The sequence below is a fragment of the Cryptotermes secundus genome, unplaced genomic scaffold, assembly GCF_002891405.2.
Source record: "Cryptotermes secundus unplaced genomic scaffold, Csec_1.0 scaffold683, whole genome shotgun sequence".
NCBI classification, from domain to species: Eukaryota; Metazoa; Arthropoda; class Insecta; order Blattodea; family Kalotermitidae; genus Cryptotermes; species Cryptotermes secundus.
Window position 1 is genome coordinate 686,048 of NW_019729903.1, and position 21,619 is coordinate 707,666.

General features: G+C 40.2%; 1 protein-coding gene across 2 annotated transcripts in view; it reads left to right on the plus strand.

The window, feature by feature from the left end:
* Window positions 1-21,175, plus strand: part of LOC111865785 — a 325,696-nt gene extending 304,521 nt beyond the window's left edge. For both annotated transcript variants that reach the window (XM_023854066.2, XM_033751957.1), the window contains exon 7: window positions 21,009-21,175. The gene's annotated coding sequence lies outside the window, so the exon portion shown is untranslated. The remainder of the gene's footprint in view (window positions 1-21,008) is intronic.
* Window positions 21,176-21,619: the final 444 nt, after the last annotated feature.

Sequence of the window (21,619 nt, forward strand, 5' to 3'; positions counted from 1 at the left end):
AGGAATATTAAAGTGCTCAATTTAATTTTACTTTCTTGGGGTGGATACCGGAAATTCTAAAAAAAAAAAACACACACACACACATTAAACCTCCTGAAACATGAAGTTATTAGAAATAAATCTGCTTAACTACGATTGTTGAATGTGTTGAATAGCCACAGTATAGAAGTTCTACCTGAAGACAGAGATAATATGTCATTCAGAAACGTCGGCAGGTCTCTATTAGACTACACGGTGTCGCATCCCAGAAGAAAATAATCTTATAATCATTCTCAAATGTATCAAGGGACAGAATTAAATGTTTATATAAACAGAAACGCGTCTGCGTACGTCCACAGGTAACGTCAAGTGACGCCTCCAACAACATTTCAGCGAACTACTTGCATAGAGAGAACGTTACATTACTTTTTTTTTTATCCCACATATTTTAGTTTAGAGCACAGTGGAATATTTTCTGTTAAAACTATATAAACTTTATTAAATGCTACGAGCCTCGATTCCCGTTCAAATATCATGTATCTCTGTATCCGTTCGGTGTGTTAACAAACGCAGATAACTAATTTTTTGGTTATTAAATACACTATATTCATCTACTATCTCATTAAATCGCTGGTTTCAAATCGCAAATCTACATAATAAATAGATAAAACAGTCGTCAAAATTGTTTTGACTCTTTTGAAGTTTAGATTTTATTGGTCAGTCTACGTATAATGAGGAACCTTTATTCTGATTTCCTGGCAAAATTGATTATAAAAATGGCAATGATCATGCAAGTTTCAAGGAGAGTGAAAAAAAAAAAGTTCAAGAAATTGATGCAATGCATTGCAAGACAATGTTTCAGTTTCAGGCTTACGTTAATAGTTTTCTAACTATGTACAATCGTTTCATAACAATTCTTAACCAGGGGTACGTGAAAAATCTGAAGAGGGTAAAGGTAAAAAAAAGATGTAATTTCCAGTAACAAGCCATGGAGGCTCAAAGGACTGACAGACGTCGAGGCTCGCACATTTTCTTGACAATCGGCTCACAGATGGCGGTGAGGTTGTCAGCCTCAAATCCTGGCCGCATTTTACCCCCAGGAAGTTCCGGGTACTCATTTCTCTTACAGGCTGAGTCGACCCCAGGGCCATAGTGAGGCTGGGAGAATTATGTCGACATGAGATAAATTTCCTTATGAGATATGGGTCATACCTTGGAAAAGTCTAGGCAACCTTCTTGTTTCATAAATTTATCTGTGCACAGATTAAAATGAATTTCGTATGATTTTGAGGTTCTCACAGCAGCCGTTATGAAGAGTTCTATCTTCTTGGATATAACGACATGTGTAGCCCGTTAAATGTCAGCAAATCCATCTTCAGGGCTGAAGATTATGGCAAGCAAAAAAACTGCTATGAAGCAGGTAACAATATGCAATGGCGAAGAAGAAATTCCCGTCTTCGTCGGGGATCGAACCGCGGTAGTTCAGTGTAATTTAGGCACCATACTGAACTATGTGGCTCACGTGACCACAAGAGAAATCTGTATGTATCTCTAATTGTGGAAGGTAATATATACTCCATTTTTAGTATGCGGAAATTCAATTAGGAAACTACTTGTGCTGCCTTGGTAGACACTTAAGCACGCCGCAGACCTTCCTCTCTCGCTCGTCTTCGCTGGTGAAATACCTCGTATATGCTCACACATACAGCGTGGTAACAGAATGAGGCAAGCCCTGCCTATAAATTTCATGGGATTTAATATAAAGATCGTCCGAACTATTCAGACATTTTTATGGTTATGTTCCGTAATACAATATTGGAGATGGAAGGCGGGTGCTTTTCTTCTTCGTGGCGCTAAACGTATTTCGGAACTTCGCTGACTAAACCTTTAAAGCACAATGGTTACTACATGTACCATCTGCTTTAACATTTAGTAGATGCTTGTGAGAACATTGGACACAATTCCTCATATGCATTTGACGTACCACGGCCTTCTACTATCCTAATAAATATCATTTGGGTCTGCTGAAACTAAGAGTTCTATTTGGGACTGTCAGTACCCCAATTTGGTTAAATGTATTCAAGACAATTGAAGCCATTTTTTGTAAAATATTGTCACATGATCAAGTGACTATAGACGGGGTTTGGATTGTCAATCAGATTTATTGCGCGCTCTAACACACAACTCATGACTACACTTCTACATTTTCCAAATCACTATCACACATAAACTAGTGTTCTCCGTCAAGGTCTTCACTGCGTTGCCTGGTAGCGGCTCCAATGTTGTAGCGTCCTCGGCTTCCGTGTCCAACGGTTTCTGTCTTCTCTGGCCGGCACATTTCATCTGCAGCTTCCGAGCTGACTAACCGGCTTCCAACTGCAGAACTCACTCACAGGGTCAGGGTCAGAGTTACTTTACGACTGGCGGTTTATCGCCAATCAGTTCGTCTTGGCGACAAGCCCCTTGAGACTCACGACCAGTAAATTTTTCGACTGAACACTTGCGATCATAGTCCTCATGTAACATCGTCTCTGACAAGACGAATGGTCTGTCCTTTATGATTGTTACTGGCCCTCGCCATCGCATTCATTCTCAGGTAGGAGTCCTGCGGGACTCATGACCGCATTTCACCGTCTCAGATTCGAGACTCCTCCAGCCTGTAGTGTCAGTTCCCCGTATTTATATCCCCCAAGAATAGGGTGGCCCGGTTATACCCCCCGGCCCTAGTTTTTCTTGTCGTCTCATCCTATGACTCGCAGGGCTACAGTAGAGGTATTCGACCCCGTCTCAGCACAGACTGCATAGAAATCACTTCTCCCAACATTTCTTCCATTGTTACATCACGTAGTTATCTCATGGTCCACGTATAGAACATCATTTCCCAGTTACTCCATTGTTGTGAGTTACGAATTTGTTGCCTAGCAATGGACGTGTTTGCAGAGCAGTTCCCTAGCAACGGCTGTATTTGTTGGCTTCAGGACTTGTCTTGAAGAAATATACTACATTATTTTGTGATTGAGTTCTTGCCGGAGACCCACCGTTCTAATCCCGATAAGGTTAGAATGTTTTGCCATACAAAACATCTTTTGAGTCCACTCTATTAAATGTAATCAAAATAACCCAAGTAGTTTTGAAAAAAAAAGATAACATTTTGCATTTGGATCGCTGCAGATTGTGTCATTATTATTCTAAAGAAATCACTTGTCGAGTTTTATTCAGGAATGTATCTCCATAAATTGCTGAAATGTAATCAATAACGTTAGAACCGTTTTCGAGAAAACTGTAATGTTGTGTTTTACTGCCCACGTGAAGGGTTTGTATATTTGGAGCTAGAATGTTTATATTCAACACACACCGACCTATTATAGAAACAATTTTAAATGCCGAATATGAATAAATTTGCACAACCACTGAGACGTTAGTGAGGCGCAAACATAGAGACAAACGGAATTACAAAAAGGAAATTTATTAAAGGGGGTGGGGGCTGAAAATGTGCGACTCCATCGAAAATATGAGATAAATGTATTTCATGATATTGAATCTGCCTCATACTACGTGTATGAGAAATATATTCTCCTCATTTTCCCTTATGCTAGGCTAAGACATCGAGACGAGACAAACGTTGCTAAGCAGCGGTACGCAAACAACAGAGGAATGGTGTTTTTTGAGCAATCCGCTTAGCAACAAAGGAGCGGTGATTTCTGTGTTGTCCGTGCAGAGATGTTATAAGCGAAATAAGTCTACAGTTTAACTAGAGGGATCCCACTTTGTTTGCAGGGGTTTATTTCTCGTTTTTAATTTATTATTTATCTATTGTGTTGGCTGTTTTGAAGACTGTCTTTATGTTAGTGNTGTTCGCATATTTAATGCCGGACTCCTGGGTAGAAGTCAGTTTGTATCCGGAAGGCCATGCGACCGGCCAACTCGAACAAAATTTTCCGTGGTTTTCCTCGGTCCGAGAGCAAATGCTGAGTTGGTACTCAAATTCAACGTTGCACTGCACGCCTCACATGCAGCCCTCCCATTGGTAACTTGAAAATTTCGCCCTAATATAGCCCTCCTAACGATAGCAAAATTTTACGATAATGCATTCCTTCCAGCGTAATAAAAAATATATAAGAAATCCGATTATATGCTCTACCTATATCAGAAGGACAAGCAAGCACTGACTGGGAACCTATAAAATCGGAGATATTGTTTCTTACCCCCCCCCCATGTAGTGTCTCTCACTACCACCCCCCACACTTCTTTTTCTTCTTCTCCTCCTTCCACATATGTGTCCCGCATGGTTCTCAGTTTAGTTAGGAAGGAGTCGCCGGACAGTAAGGGCGTGAACATGGCAGCTGTGAAAACTGCGGCGTTGGAAGCCGTTACCAGACAACTGGTGAGGACACAGCAGACTGTTTGCTGCAGTGAACTGCTGAGTGTCTGAATTAGCGATAGGGCTATAGTTACTTGTAGTTACGATCTGTAAAAGTTCAATAAATCCAGTTACCATTCCGAACCCCGTCTATAGCACTCATACACGTGATAATATATATATATATATATAATTTTGTACTCCTCTCACAATAAACTGTGATTTCCCCACCCCCTAAACTCATTAATCAACTGTTTTGTACGTTTTCTTTGATAAATAAAATAAATTTGTATTCTAATATTTAGATATGTATAGGATTTATGTATTTTTGGGCGTGGTTCGTACTTGGATGGGTGACAGCTCACGAGGTAGAGTAGCTGATTGAGGCGCTATGCTACAAGCCGGGAGGTCGCGGATTCAATTCCCGATAAAGTCACTGAAGTTTTCAATTAACCTAATCCTTCCAGCCTCATAACGGCCCTGGGGTCGATTCAGCCTCTAACGGAAATGAGCACCAAGAATCCCCCTGGGGGGGTAAAGGACGGTGGGCGCTTAAGGTTGACCTCACAGCCATCTGTGAGCCCATTTTCTAGAAAATGTGGGAGCTTCGACGTGTCACAACCCTACGGGCCTCCACGGCCTGTTATAAGGATGGCTATACAGGTATCTTACCTTTACTTGACGTGTTATTTCCATATGTATTTGTTAGGTACTACTTGAATTAATGGCGCTGTCTGTAGCTGGACAATTTAAGTTGTCGTACGATGAAAATGGACGGGTTTACACCGTATCTAAAGATACTTTAACATGATAAGAAATAATTAAAACATTCCTATTTGCAGATACTTGGAACTAAAATAAAAGGCAAAGCTATCCCTGTAACAGGCCGTGAAGGCCCATAGGGTTGTGAGACGTTGAGGGTCCCACATTGTCTAGAGAATCGGCTCAAAGATGGGGGTTTGTCAGCATTACGCTCCGGCCGCGCTTTATTCCCCAGGAAAATTATTTAATTAATTCCTGGTGCTCATTTCTGTTAGAGGCTGAGTCTACCCCAGGTCCATAGTACGGACCTGGGGTCAATTGAAAAAATCCAATGACCTCATCGGGACTTGAACCCGCGACATTCCGGCTTGTAGCATAGCCCCTCAACCAATTACGCTACCATGTATGTCTTATTACACAATGAGTTTACGTTATTGTTTATAATTTGATATACGTTTCCACCTTCACGTCTGACTACATGAGCATTTATCCTTGAAAATGTTCAGTACGATGAGGTGGAAAGTTAGAGCAGTGTCAGCAGTTGGGAAGAGTGGGGGGGGGATAATGTGGGAAATGAAACAAGTGAAAGTTTGTATCATTAAACAGATGAGGCAGTAGAAACTTATAAGTTGTTCATAAAAGAGGTAACTCCTTAGCACCAGTTGTCCTGACTAGCTTATTAAAAATTAAATTACTCCGGCACTTAGTGCTCTAAGGCGCGTGAATCCGAAATATATTTCCAACTTCAACATGCCTATAATTCTACAGGTGTGCCATTTTAAACACCAGCTACAACAGAGAACCGGGATAGCGCAGTAAGTGTAGCTACTGGCTACGGCCGATGAGTCGGAGTTCGAGTCCTGGTAAGGGCAAGATTTTTCTCCTATTCACATCGTACAGCCCGATTCTGGGACATAGGGGCCTCTTTCTCCAGAGGTAAAGTGACAGAGGCGCGAAGCAGACCACTCACCTCCAATTAGTGTTGAGGTCAAGAAAACATGGATCTATATATCCATTCTCCATACGTCTTCATGACGCAGTACTTAATTAGTTAAGCACAGATGCACCTCGCTTCACTATCTATGTGTCTATGACTCTATTGGCCCTTGTCGACCTTGGCCGCTTTTTCAGTTTCTTAATCTATACACAGTCGGTAGAACTCCCTGAACGGGGGATCAGTCCATCGTATGACCGTTACATACACAACACAAACACAGATTAAACGCACACAGATATCCATGCCTCAAGCGGGATTCGAACCCACGACCGCAGTGTTCGAGTGGGCGAAGGCGGTTCATGTCTTAGACAGCGCGGCCACTGTGATCGGCTAACCCTCTTTACTACAGCAGTACATGTAAGGTTATAGGTGACAATGTTTCGACAGCAATGCGAGCGTACAATTTACCAAACTGTTCGACGCCGTTAATACTACCTTCCGTTAATGTTTCCTGTCTCCTGAATACTGTATTGTCTTATTTGGTACCTCCATGTCAGGGTGCATATTTCTAAGAATTCAGAGACAACATCCAAGCATTTCGATGTGACGTAAAGTTCGAGAATTAGTGCACCATCTGCTCGTGAATACGCCATGCCCGAACCTGCTGAGGGTCTGCGCAAGTGGCGACAGCAGACAGCAGGAGCAGCCTAGCAACATAGGTGCTACTGACTCAGGTTATGGAGAGAGTTGAATGAAGTGGCGTTTTAAGCGGTACATTCTTTATTGTGGAAAGAGAAACGCTTCGATAGAGCTAAATTTTAAAATTATATCGGACAAATCCAAAACAGCTGCGGAGTCTACTCTTCCGAATTTGCTCAGATATGAGTCACGTATTACACCATCGTCAGAACTCTTTAGAATCTACACGAGTCACTATGTTTGACACTATTTTCACCATTTCAGGATTCCTGCTAGCCTCAGCATAAATGATGGAGTACTTGATGGATAATAAGCTTTATATTTTAATATCCCTATATTTTTATGTGTATATATAAAGTAATATAATGGTGAGATGAAACCTCCGAAATTACAAAATTTCAGGTTACCATAGAAGATAATTGTCAAGCGTTAACACATTGCATGAACGTAATGCAGAATGACGTGAACGAACGAGCAGTCTTTCGTTTAACATATCGTGTCTATTCTGTAAATATTAATAATATTGTTGTGTCTTAATGTGAAAGTGTAATATGCTCTATAAAGAGGAGGTATATAACCGACTATTTCTGCGCGTATACGTGGATGATTTTTCTCTCATTTCGGAAGAGCACAATGCCCGAATTTTAAGGGTCCAAGAGTAAGCCAGGCAACAATGCTTCTCACTTGGCTTACTTTTCAACTATGAATATTGAGGGAACATGTTATTCCGAAAGGTCAGTGGACTTCTGCTGGACTGTGCGGCGATACATATTAAAAAATTATACCCTTCACACTCATCGCTGTGAGAACCTCAAAGCCGACACAGTAAACTCCGCTTTTAAAACCATCCCCTTTAAAGGAGGAATAATTTCTTTGCCTTTACTGTTTACAAAATAAATAACATCAGTGTGCCATTCGTTCTGAATTTAATATTTGTTCCATCTCGCTCCTGCTCTCTCCATAGGCCTTTTTACGCGTATCACGCCTAGTGACAAGCACAAACCTTCCTTGTGACAGCAGCATGCAGACTGATGACGTAACATTTGATATAAAAAATTCTATTAAGTCCACCCTCCATCCCCCGTTTAATACACGATTCCTTTTGAAAGTTTATTAAGTTCTTTGATTGCATTTTCATTTGCTGACTTCGTCATGAATACAAAACTTATAAGAATACAATAGGATACAGAAAAGTCGGGTAAAACATTTCTTTATCCGACCTAAATTTTGGTCTTTAAGAAAAGCAGAGAAAGGCCCATTGAAATCAACTGTAAATTGAAAATATTAATACAGGAATTATATTTATTATAGGCCGAGTCCACAGAAAGTCATTCTTTATTAGAATAAATAAAAAGGCAGTAGCAAAAATTTGAAGTTTATTATAATAAAAGACGATGTGATTCATACACATTGTCACGTAGTACGGAGTGACTACGGACGGGGTTTGGATTGGTAAATGGATTTATTGACAACTTATAGATCGTAACTACAAATAACTATGACGCTATCGCCGATTTAAGCACTTTACAGCACATGTTAGCCTGCAGTGTCTTCATTATACGTTTCCTGGTAACGGCTTCTAACAATGGCTAATACTCTGCTTCCGTGCTCAAATTCTCTCTGAGCGGCAGCTCCCTTCCAACTGAACTGTTTTCGAGTCTGAATCTTGCATTACGACCGATGGTCAGTCGGCCAGTATGTCTTGGAGTAAAGCACCCATTTTGGTTTACACCAGATTTTTAATTCTGTCAGACAGTTGCGGGTTTGTGGGGCGCTCGCCAGCACAGTCATTCTCGCGTCCGAGTCCCGTGGGACTCGCGAACATATTTTATTGTCTCAGATTCGAGACTTCCCTTTTCGTCACCTCCTACGACTCAAAGGGCTACGGTGGAGGCATTCGACTACTCCTCCATATGGGAAGAAATGTTCTTGCTTCGACTATCGTCCTTAGAATCCCCATCAAGGACCGAGCAGAAAACATTGTTTCTAACAGTACCTCGATTGTTGCATGTGTACGGCTCTACACGCTATAATATTTAGACTAGCCTATAACATCACTGCAATTAAAAACAACTTATGGGCATTTCATCACTAATTAAGGGAACTTTAGGAAAGAACATATTCTTATACGTTCTTAAACATTACCTTAATACAGTCGTTTGACGATCAAAAAATAATTTTTACCGAACCATTGAGGAAAATGAACGATATGATGAATACATGGTGAACTGGTAATGAGCCAATCCCAGTGGCGGTGCCGTCTACGGCATGAAATCTCTGCGCTCGCCCAACACTGGGATCGTATGTTCGAATCTCACTCAAGGCATGGATGTGTGATTGCTTTTATTCTGTGTTTGTGTGTAGGTATCGACCTTGGGATGGGTTGATAATTCGTCCAAGGAATTCTACCGACTGTCTAAGATTAAGGAACTGAAGAGAAACGAAGCGTTTCACGGATGCCCTGTGCTCCAATTGGGAGCAACAAGAATACAGATAGACTGAGAGAAACAATGGGATTTGAATGGAAATGATCGACACCTCACTCAAGGTTCTGTACCGGAATTTTCATACAGGGGCCAAGGAAAACAACAAAGTACAGCCGATGTTCAGGCAGAGATTCCAATCGGAATGCTCCGGCGTTCTTTGAGCCTATGGGATTGCCTCTACAGCGACCTGCTCACTGAAACAGACGCAATGTCTGCAGTAACTATGTTCACAGTTTCAAACTTACGGGGTTACAATTTGCACTGGCAGTCCTGACAAGGGGGTTCTGACTGTACAGTGGAAATCATTTCCGTGTATACCGCAGACGAAATCTCATTTACTGTTCCATCATTCACGTGGTTTCAGTTCGTACCAAGTTATAAAGCAGAACCAAGTTAGTGCTGCCTACCTCACGTCTCTTTTGACACCGAATCTCGTGGAAAGATACAGCACACATACTCCATTTAAAATGGTTTTACGCTTAATTTGAAAAACTTTATATTCCAATACTGAAATCCTATCTGACCGTCGAGATAATGTTTCGTCCTGAATTTATATGGTTTCTCTCGTACGTAGCTTTGTCACGTAAATTGATTAATTTATATTAAGTGAGGTTTTGTTTGATACAAACAGAACGAATTGAAGCACTTAAATTCAGGTATATTAAAACAAAATTAGATCCGACAATAATGGATTTTCAAGCGTTAAGCGCTTCAATTACGTACGTTTAATGAAGAACGATTTTGACTGGCTAAATAAAATGGACGGATGTATTCTACATGAAATTTTATTTCCATGTTCAGTTTTTATAGCAGAGAGTTAATAAAAAAGACAAAGTCCCTGTGCTTAATTAATTAATGAAGCACTACGGAATGAAAGCGTGTGGGGCATTGAAGGTATAGCTCCACTATTCTTGACCTTGTCACTATATATGTCAGCGGTCACCTTCACGATCCGGCCGCTTTACCCCGGGGAAAGGAATTCGGTACCCATTAGATATAACACTGTGTAGGCACCGGAGCCGGTCTGGACTCTGTGGAGAAGAGAAGAATCTCGTGCCCCTGCCAGGAATAGAATCCCAGTCATCCAGCCTGTCGCTATACCGACTGAGTTACAAAAATTCAAGATAAGTGTATTAATAATTATTACACAAAATGTACCCATGTTGCATTTTAAAGATTTTTCTATCCCCCCACAAAATACGCCGGACAGGGTCTGCACGTACTTAAAACTTGAAGGCCTTAATTTCTGTTATGATGATTGCTTGATTACTACCGGTAACTAATTCCCTGATAGTACGCAGAAACCGAAGTTTTAGCAATTTATTTTGACATATGCCTGGCGTAACTGAGGAAACCACGAAAATCATCATCAGTGATAGTGGGTATCCCGGCCTTGACTCAAACCGGACGCCTACCGAATGAGTCACAACCGTTACCATTTAAGCCAATTTCCTCGGTTAACGCTGTGTAATCTGGTAAGTGTCAACGTTCCAGAAGACAATTCCCTATCTTGAACATGGAAGCAACATGTTCTTGCGAAACGTTGGTATCTACCTGCCAGACTTCACGGTGCCATAACCCAGAAAACGCACCGTCGTGAAAACTTCAAATCTCTTACAAAAGTACTTTTCACCCTAAAGATAGAGGCAGTATATTCATCCGAAACATGAATATCCACCTACCACCCTATACAGTGTTCTAATCCTGAACACCAAAATATAATCATCACTGCCATGAATGCCTCAAATCTCATACAGATTTTTCTGAAATGTCTTTGAGTAGCCAACCTTACGGAAGAAAAGTCCCGTCGATTCAATAAGATTCCGGTTCGGTGACTTCGGTTAAGATTTTGTTGAAAATAGAAAATATTAAGAAGAGTTCCAACTGAATCTGGTTAAATTCAACAGACGTTTCGGAAGAGTACACTGCCTCCACCTGCAGATTCGACGAGGAAGCCAAGCAATAAACCAGCATGAAGCAGACTGCTTGGCTTCCTCAACGACCCTCAAGATGAAGGCGATATATTCCTCCGAAACGTCGGTCGACTTTTATCGGGCTACACGGCGTTTAATTCCAGACGATAGAACTCTTCATATACACCCAATCTCTTCTGAGCGCCTGAAATTCAACAAAATGTGGTACTTTTATAGTGATGACATAGAATGCTACGTCACTCTTCCATAATGACGCAACTTCATAGATGCTTTAGACACAGTATACTGCACAGTAAGCCATATAGGAATTTGAAGGTCGGCGTATTTCTGTCCACCTATGGCTCTACAGTCCTTTTGTTGGACCTTGGCCGCTTTTTCAGTTTCTTAATCCTACACACAGTCAGTTAGACTTCTTGGATGGGAGATTAGCTCGTCGCAAGGCCGCTACCTGCACTCAGAAATCCATGCCTTGACTGGGATTCAAACCTACGATCCCAGTATTCGAGTGAATGAAGTCAGTTCATGCCTTAAACTGCGCGGACACTGTGATCGGCGATCAATGTATTATCAACATAAAATAAACAACATCCTCTCTCTCTCTCTTTATGCTTCCACAGCTCTTTAGACCTTGGCAGCTTTTGCAGGTTCTTAATCTTATACACAGTCGGTAAGACTCTTTGGACGGGGGATCAGCCAGTCACAAGGCTGCTATCTACAAACAGAACAACACAAACACAGAATAAATGCACACAGGCCATTCATGTCTCGGGTGGAATTCGAACCAACGACCCCAGTGTACGAGCGGGCGAAGAGAGGTCATGCCTCAGACCGCGTGACCACTGTGAGCGGCAAGTAACATCCGCTTACTCAAATTCTAATTACACTAATTAACACAAGGGAAAGTTTCAAATTAATACATTAACCTAAGTCCCACATCGTGACCAAGTCATGAACCCGTCAAGTGAGATCAAAAGCTTCTTTAGATTAATGAGACCGCTGGCTAGCGTAGCGAAACCCAGAGGGTCCCCACAATACGATGCTCTTCTGTCGCAAATTGTTTGTCGTTCCCTCGTTTGTTGCAGTAACTGCTGATACTCGACGGAGAAGACTGTGGAATGTAATTTCCCCCACAGTCGTCACGGCCTGTTAAGACATTGCTTGCCTCAAAGTGACTGGACTGAAAATGGAATCTCCCCACGCCGTCGTTACACTTAGTCTCTGCGTTTCCAGGCCCAATCCATCTCTTATCTCCCATCCCTTTTTTAATCTGTTCGTTCATTCTCCTCTCCCTACTGGTTCCCTATCTGCTCTCTCTGTTCATCACTTCACCTTTATTACGCTTCCCATTTCCCATGAGATAGATTTTCAATTTCGTTTAGAGAAAATAGTCCCTTAAAAGAGGGCTCTGGTTGAGTCAGTCTATAAAGAAATAGGAGAGATCAGTGAACTAGATTAAGTAGCTCATATTCTAACATGATCAGTATAGTTATTAAAATAACTGTAAATACTCGGAAGAAGGTTGCGGCAAATTCTTCCGAAACTCTGTTACACACCGTCACAGCATAGAGACTGTGATTCTCATAATCACGGATCTGATTACTTCAAATATAACGTTCACATTACCGTTCAAATACTGGGTACAATGCATATTTGTCACCATATTCATGTGAACGGTATAAACGTACCTGAAAAGACCACTTGAAGAACCTAGACGTAGATGGTAGGGTCTTTAAAAAACTTTTAAATAGACATGATATGTCAGTGTGGATGGATTTATCTGGCTCATGATAGGACCAAACTACTTGATCTCCTAAACACGGTAATGGAAATTCGACTTGCTGACCAGCTGAGCGACTATTAGTTTCTAGAAAAGAACTATGCTCTAAGGTTACCTACTTCAGAATCAGAAAGGAATAAGCAATAACAAATAAGTCTAAAGAGCGCGATTTTGTGAGGTGTAATGCTGTCTAGTTCGGTAGATACCCATCGACGTTTCGAAGGTATCGCCTCGATCGTCACTGTCGAAGACTAAGACACCACAATGATAATATCATATCCTAAAACAGGCATAGGGGATTTTTAAGGGGTCTAGATACACTGGCACAAAAACAGGGCATCTCCCACAGTCTCGTTTTGGTTAAATGGCCTCTACATTTAGGAATATTATTCTGTTTCCATCCCGATCTGGGAACAGCAATTAGCTTAATTTAATGGATGGGACAGAGTTATTTTCATAATTATTCCTGATGACAGAAGTAGAACCAACTTTCTAAACACTTAACCAAAAAAAAAAGACAACGGAATATACGTATTTACTGTATAAGACTGTGTCCCTCCCACCGGACCGGCCGAACGAATTGCTACAGGCTCTCAAACAGTCTTCTTAAAAATAATTGTATTAGTAGCCCGGATTTAATGAACGTGAATCTGATCCATTTACACCGTGAATTTTATGGAACGATAGAAAAAACTGACGTAGGGCTGTGTGACGTAATATTGTCGCTTTGAAATAAAACAATTTTGCTTAAGACATATATTTATTGGAATAAAATTTGAGAAAGATTATTTATTGTATCTGACCATCTACAAAAATGTCTACAGCACAGTTTCGGATTGTCAGCCATCTTAGATGCCCTTTAGATTATATTTTGTAAACCACTGCAACTTAAATGACATGTAATATGTCCTGTGTGCTTATATATTGAAGTTTAAGTCTTATTCAATACGAGTTCCCGAAATCATATTTTGATACTAATTCTAATAAACTAAGATCTATGATTAGAGATTCCAAAACCATGTCAACATTGAAGCGTCCAGACTTCTCAAGGTGAACAATATCATTAGACGACTCATACGGAAGAAACCGTTCGAACAAGTTAAATGTTAAAGTACTAAGCAATTCAGTGGAAGTGACTTAGTTTTAATTTACGTAGTATATTAGGTTTAGAAAAAATTAATCGTTAGTTATCCAACTAGTTTTAATTGTAATAAGTTCTGGGTTACCCAGTCTTTAATTAATTAATAAAAAAAGTTCTATGAGGCAGTGAAGATGGCTGACAAGCCAAAACCCATCTCCTGGGGGCTTTATAAAGAAATTGTTGTGAAGAAATATAGCCATTACAAGACTTATCTCGATAATACAAATCTGGAGGGGGATTCATGAAAGAAATTCAGAACGTGTGGTGCTGACACCTTGTTTCTTACACATCTAATTAGACTGATAGTTCAAGGTAATCTCTAGCGCTCTGTACTCTGATGAGTATGATATTACAACGTTCTGTTCTCTCATTAACACGAAGAAGCATCTCGTAACTCCTTGATTTCCATAGAGACCTAAGCTGACCAATAGTTAACGAGAGCCAAAGCCGCGTAACTGCGTTATCTAACTTGGTGCAAAGTGGGAAGTTCTGTCAACACAGGCCAACTTAAAGGACACAAACATTGCGTTCCATATTAACTGCTGAATCGATTAGCCGGTTTTCGTCAAACTTATTATAATACTAGTACAAAATCGTTTTCTAGTGTTCAGTGGCTTCGAATAATTTGGGACACAAAATATCCGTAAGGACTGAGAAACACAGACACTCAATGGTTAAAAAAAAAGGTGTTCTGACGATGGTGTATGACAGTCGGAATAAAAGGGTTCTTGGACTTTAGTTATCATCCGGTGTGCTTAAAAAGAAACTAAAGAACACAACGTTTCGGAAACTGCATCTGTCTGGTGTCTCCCCTCTCACCTGAGGACGGAAACAGATCCAGTTTCCGAAACGTTGTGTTCTCTAGTTTTTTTAAGAATACCAGATGATACTCAAAGTCCAAAACCCCAGTAATTCCGCCAGGCACTCATTTGATATTCGTTTCAGTCACTTTGCGCAATTACCTTGTGCAAATCCTAACAGTTTTTAAGACTGCGTAATTTTGGGATGTGACGCCGTATATTTGCTTATTTATTTACTCCTGTATGTCGTTTGTTTAACAGTGATATCACTAACGCAGACTATAGTCTGCGTTATCGAATGACTGAATACTGGTAAAATAATACCGGACAATCTGACTTGGCAGTAACGTTTCAAACTTTTAATCGAGTGGTACGTGGTTAGGATTTCGGCCTCGCCACCCACCTGCAATTCTTGTTGATATTTTTGTGATTTTCTTCAGGCCCTCCAGAAGAATACCGAGATAATATCGCAATTAGGCCATGAGATCTGCCCTCCAAACCCTTTGCGATGCATTATCTGCGTATCAACCAACCATCCAACGATACGGTCAGCTAATACAAGAAACCAAGAAAAAGAGGAAGCAACGAATTAACAAGAATGGTAGTCGGGATCTTGGCTTAATTCAAAGTACAACCCTGGAATATTTATGGAGGTACTGAGGAAAATCAGAAACCAGTATCATAATAGACGTTACGCCGTGAAATGGTCACCTCTCTAATATAAAGCACCGCTTGATTCAACTACCTGTTTTGACTGTGGATATTCTGGAAGATATCGGTATGGTTGGGCGTAGAAACGGAGCCGGTATAGCGACAGGCAACAGGCTGGTTAAATGGGGTTGGTTTCCCGGTTGGTTTCGTCCAGACCGCCTCTGGGGGTCCACCCAGCCTCCTATACTTTGGGTACTGGTGGATTTTTCCCGGGGATAAAGCAGCACAAGCGTGAAGACGACCATTCACCTTCATTCAATGCCGAGGTCAAGAATGGTGATGATAAACCTTCACTATCCTACAGGTCTTCATGGCATTGTTGACTAAGGACAGGGACAATTTTACCTTTAGGTTATAACAAGACTGAGGTAGCAGCTTCCTCCAAAATGTTAGTAACCACCTACCAGGCTACATGGCATCACATCTCAGTAGGCTCCTGTCTTAAACATTCAAATCTCCACCAGTCCTTGTAGAACAAAGGATTATTTAGATTGTTTGTGTCTTCAGGAAGATCGTAACGGAACTCACGGAGATATCGCCTCTTTCATGACATGAAGAAACTTGCTAATAATTAATGCGGGAGTAGAATTCCCGCCATCCATCATCAAAAATTAAGCAACGCTCTAATTAAAAGATCCGACTTCTGTATGGCTGAGGAGATATATTTTATAAAGCTGTGAGTGGAAGGGGCGTACTAATTTACTTGCGCGTCCCTCGAAATAATTATTCATATTACGGTCTGCGACGAGATTAGACTAATAATTTCTTTTCAATTGTAAAGAAACTTGTTTTCTAGAACTGTCATATACAAATTAAAGCTTCTTATATATATCAACTTTAATTTATATATCTTACTAATTAACTCCTTCTTGTGAAGCTAATATTGTCTTAGCTACTCGCCTATGAAGAAAAAATAAAGTTCTTTACAGTGTTTTCCGCTGATAGTTTCTGTTCTGTGCGAGATAACTTCAGACCGACCCGCATGCCCTATTTCTCTGATATAAATTTCAACTCTTTCGCTCTCAAATCACGCAATAGAAATGCCTGCTAAAATGTGCTGGTAAGTGCAGTTGCACCGATAAAAACACAACACTTCCCACAAATGACCTTCAAGTATCAACAGGAATATAACACGTGAGAGGATTATTATCCTCTATACGCTGTATGTCGCATTTCACGCCATCTATTGGTAGATATGCTATATTAACTTCATTAATATCGACCGATCCCTTCGGCTATAACAGTTTTAAAGCAATTACGTCTCAGAGTCCATCAAACCGGTATGTAGCTTGCAAAGGGTTAGTATTACGCTCCATCAAATCTAGCTATTCCAAGAGGCGTTTTCTCTTAAGATTTTCAGACTAAAATTCTGTGTATCTGTCCATAGATGTTACGTGTAATACTCATATCACCATATTTAATTTTCCTGTCTCAAATTCCTTATCCGAATAGTACTAATTATTAAGCTCCTAATATTTGTTTCTCTTGACGAAATCATTTCCTTTTCCTTAGATATAAATATTCTCCTCAGCACCTTGTTCTCAAATATTTTCTTTCTCTCGTGTACTCCTTACGTGAGAGACCGGGTTTTAAAATGATACTATAGTTACATAGTAAAACCCCGTTAAGAATTCGACGAGAAATCTCGTTCTTTGTTCCATAAGCTTTCATGCTTTTAACCTTTCCTGCGTTCTCTCGCATTCCTCTCCAGTCCTACATGTTACATAATGCTATCTCAAGGCCGATATTTGACGCCATCTCCCACAAATATTATGCACAAATAGTCATTCGTAAATTCCCTCCTTCACGTATTACAGTGCACTTCAAATACGCATATGAAAAGTTATCAGCACTCACACAATAGACACGGTATAGTGTAACAAGGACTGCTCGCTCGTTCGTTATCTACTGCATAAGTTACGTTCATGCAACTTGTTAACGCTCGACACTTCATTTTACGGTATCCCGAAATGTCGTAATTTCAAAGTTTTCATCTCATCTTTTCATCATATTTTTATCCTATATAAAGAGAAGGATTATTTAAGTTCTTTTCTTTAATTCTGATTTGCGTTCTATTAAAATTCGCTGCTATTATTTTCGTAAAATACGTTTTACTCATAAACTAAAATAATTAACTGTTTATGAATGTCTATAAATACATCCTGGTTCGCGATGATTCTCTGCCCATGGCAACGCTGCTCCACTTGTTGCAGCTCTTAGTTGTCGCCTCGTGAACTCGTTTACATATAGTGATGAATTCTGAATAATAATTATTAAAGCAGGACACTTAAACAGAATAAAATCAGTAAACCAATTGTAAGTTATAGTACATTATTACTGAAACACGAAAATTATTATAGATTAATTCAATCATTACAAAAGAAGCAAATAAGATAATTTGTTTCTAAAGGATGTTGAGCACGGTAATGACAGCACACTCAGTTGGTACAACAAACAATGGAAGAATCTGAGAAGGCTAAGGCTGTCATACGAAGCCGATCGTAGCTTACGGTATTTTTAAATCAATTTTATCTTAATTAAGAAAAATTGTTAATTTTAATATTTAGTCTCATTTTTGAGTCAGTATCCAATAAACAGTATATAAGTTCATATGAATGTACCAACTTTATGTATAAGTAGGAATATAGGTATCTCACATTGAAATTCAGTAATTAATAATGTGTAACTGGAAACACATGAAGATGACCAATCAAGGGTCAAGCATGCAATGTAAGTCAATTAATAAAATTGTTGCGTTGATGGCTGAAGTTGTTAGTAAAATCAGTAGAGATGAGTTAAACTTTTAAAATCTGCAGTAGACTAGACTATATTAATGGTGCATTAGAAAATAATTGAAAATATAATCAGTGAAAAACGAAACAGACGAACACAGACGAATTTGCACAAATATTTTAGTAAAATGGCTGACGATAGAATACCGAAACCGTGGGAAAGAACAGACAGCAAGCGAAGTCGGAACAGGCTTCTTAACAAATACTCCTAAGCGAAGATGTTTACGTTTTTACGTTTCGGTATAAGAACTGATGAGCCGGTCACAGACGCCGCGCTGTCTAAGCCATGAACCGTCTTCACCCGCTCGAACACTGGGGTCGTGGATTTGAATCCCACTCGAGGTATGGATATCTCTGTGTACATTTGTTGTATGTGTTTTCTTCTGTGTGTAAGGAGCGACCTTGCGATGGTCTGATCCCCCGTCCAAGGAGTCGTGCCGTCTGTGTATAGGATTAAGAAACTGAAAAAAAAACGGCAAAGCTCCAAAGGGTTGTAGGGCCACAGAGAAAAAATAATTAAGAACTACCTTGTTGTTTATCGAACAATGAAGGATTATTTGCACACTAATAATTACTTGTCTAATTTAACAGGACTTAATATTCTGTCGAGAAGTTTTATACATAGAAATTGCCAATCCATATAAGATTTCGCATATTAATTGTATATACAATCATAATTCCTAACTTCCGACATACGGAAGCATACTTATGCTCCCCACGTCTTCCCTTAATCTGTCCCTAGATAAGAACTAGAAATTAAGGCACCGTAACCAATTTAAACGTAGATCCCACAATTCAAAGACAGGCCAAAGATAACATGCAGAAAATCGGGGATTAATCAGCAATATCCGTTACTATCAAGTAATCCATGTTTGCAGTTTAACTAACGGCGCTTTCAGTAACTATACGAGTCCTGTACAGTGCCGTAAGGTTGGATGATGGGGAATAATGAATTGGAAAGAATTGGGACCGAAACGATCGCGTCTTAATCGAGGTATCTTCCCGGAATTTGAGTATACTGAAAGGCAGAACTATCCCTGTAACAGGCCATGGATGCCTATAAGGTTGAGAGACGTCAAGGCTCCCACATTATGTAGAAAATTGGCTCACAGATGGTGGTGAGATTGTCAACTTTATGCGCCAAGCTATTCCTGTGACAGGCCCTGGAGGCCCATAGAGTTGTGAGACGTCGAGGTTCCCACATTATCTAGACAGTCAGCTCACATGTGGCGGTAAGGTTGTCAGCCTTATTCGCCGGCCGCCCTTTACCCCCAGGAAGATTCCTGGTATTCATTTCTGTTAGGGGCTGAGTCAACCACAGAGCCAGAGTGCGGCTGCAAGGATTAGGTCATTTGGAAAAATCCACATCATCGGGACTCGAATCCGCGATCTTCCGTCTTGTAGCACAGTGCCGACTATACTGAATAAAACTATGAAATTACTCAAGAAATCCGATGTCCCGAGTTACATTGGACTGAACACAGCCTCAATAAGTTACCTCTACGGGAAACATCTCTGTCAATTATCCTATGGTTTGACAGCCTCAACAACAAACAGCAATTCGAAATGTGGAAGCTCAGTCATTATAGTACTGGCCAATGGGTTAGTCGACAGCCCATACCGGCAATGGGCCCACCCGACTTCCTGTCCAGTGGGTCAGTCCCCAGGATTAAGCAGACCGGTGCGTGAAGGCCCTCACTGCACTCAATGTAGTGCAGAATTTGAAAATATATGGAGCTTTGCCGTTACTCCTCCATGCATCATTACTCCGTGTTGCGATATCTGCATCTATTTAACATCAGCTGATATCCGAAACACGACAGCGTCCGATATTCTTCCTTCCATATTGTTTTTAATGGGCTAAGCCGGAAAGCCTAAACGGAATAGAACGTCTGGAAAAGCTGAGCGTAGATGGGAGGACAATATTAAAGTACTTCTTAAAAATAGGCCCGGAGGTTGTGGAATGTCTCCATTTGGCTCGGGCTAGGAACCAATAGCACTGTCATGATGCTTCAGATTTCATACAATGCTATGAACTTCTTAATCAGCTGGAGCGACTGCTGTATCCTCAAAGAGGAGTCTGATCAAATAAGGGAAGGAGCGAGTGGATTGTTGAGTTATGCCTTCAATCAATCGCTTAGGTAGTTAATTAGTTAGCCAGCCAGCCAGCTGGATTGGTTGGTTAGGTTAGTTCCTTTCTTTGTTTACTTGTTTCTTGGTTGCCTGGTTGGTTGGTTTGTTAGTTGATCGGTCAGCCTCGAGGGAGATGTCTACAATCGGAGGATTTTGGCAGTTTTTCTAAGTTTCTCCTGTCAAATATTTAAATTAAACCACGACTGCTCCCATCTATATCCTTTCTAGTTAATTACTCACTACTACTCAGTTATCAGATGTGATATAGCCTGAGTTAGTGACAACGTCGTTTGATATAGGCGGGCACTGACGTTTCGGAGAAGCGTGTTGCCTTTATCTTCAGGGTTGAATTATATACTGTGAAGAATTAATTCGGTTATAAACGCAGGATGGAAGAAAGGCGGTTAGTTAGTTAGTTAATTATTTCCTTAGTTAATTACAGCTAATTTTATTTTGTACCTCATAAATTAATTCTTTTGCTTAATTTGTCATTTCAGATTCGGAAAGGGGCGAAATGCACTTCACTCGACAGAGCTTGAGGCCGTGTGGACATAATTTGAACTCCACTGTCCAGCCTGAGTCCTTCTGATGCAGTTTCTGATATGATACCAAGATTCTGGGATTTGAAATATCTTAAAACATAAAAGTCGTATCACAGGTCAGACAATCATCGACGAAGGCAGTGTTTTTCTTTTTATTTTTTGATAATAATAAGATTACATTAAAGTAATCTTATATAATTTTATGTAAAATTCAATTAAATATCCAGTCAATAAATGCGCTGTGTTCATATTGACGCTATAAAGGAAATAGAATATGTTTAAAGTAATTTGGCTTCAGTGTGTTCTTAATTCAATGACGCTGCATGTGTCAATGCTGCTGTGTTCATTCGATAACATTCGAGTCCAACATTTTATACCAGTGATGTGTCCCTATATTATTCAGTGCTAACAGCAAAATAAGACAATTATTATGGGAGCAAAACTTATGTCTCCGAGAATACTGTTGGCTGTTGGCATCACATAACCAAAACATGGTGCCATGAAATTGTGTGATGTCTAAATAACAAATATATAATTATATGTATATATCTTTCTTGAGTCATAGT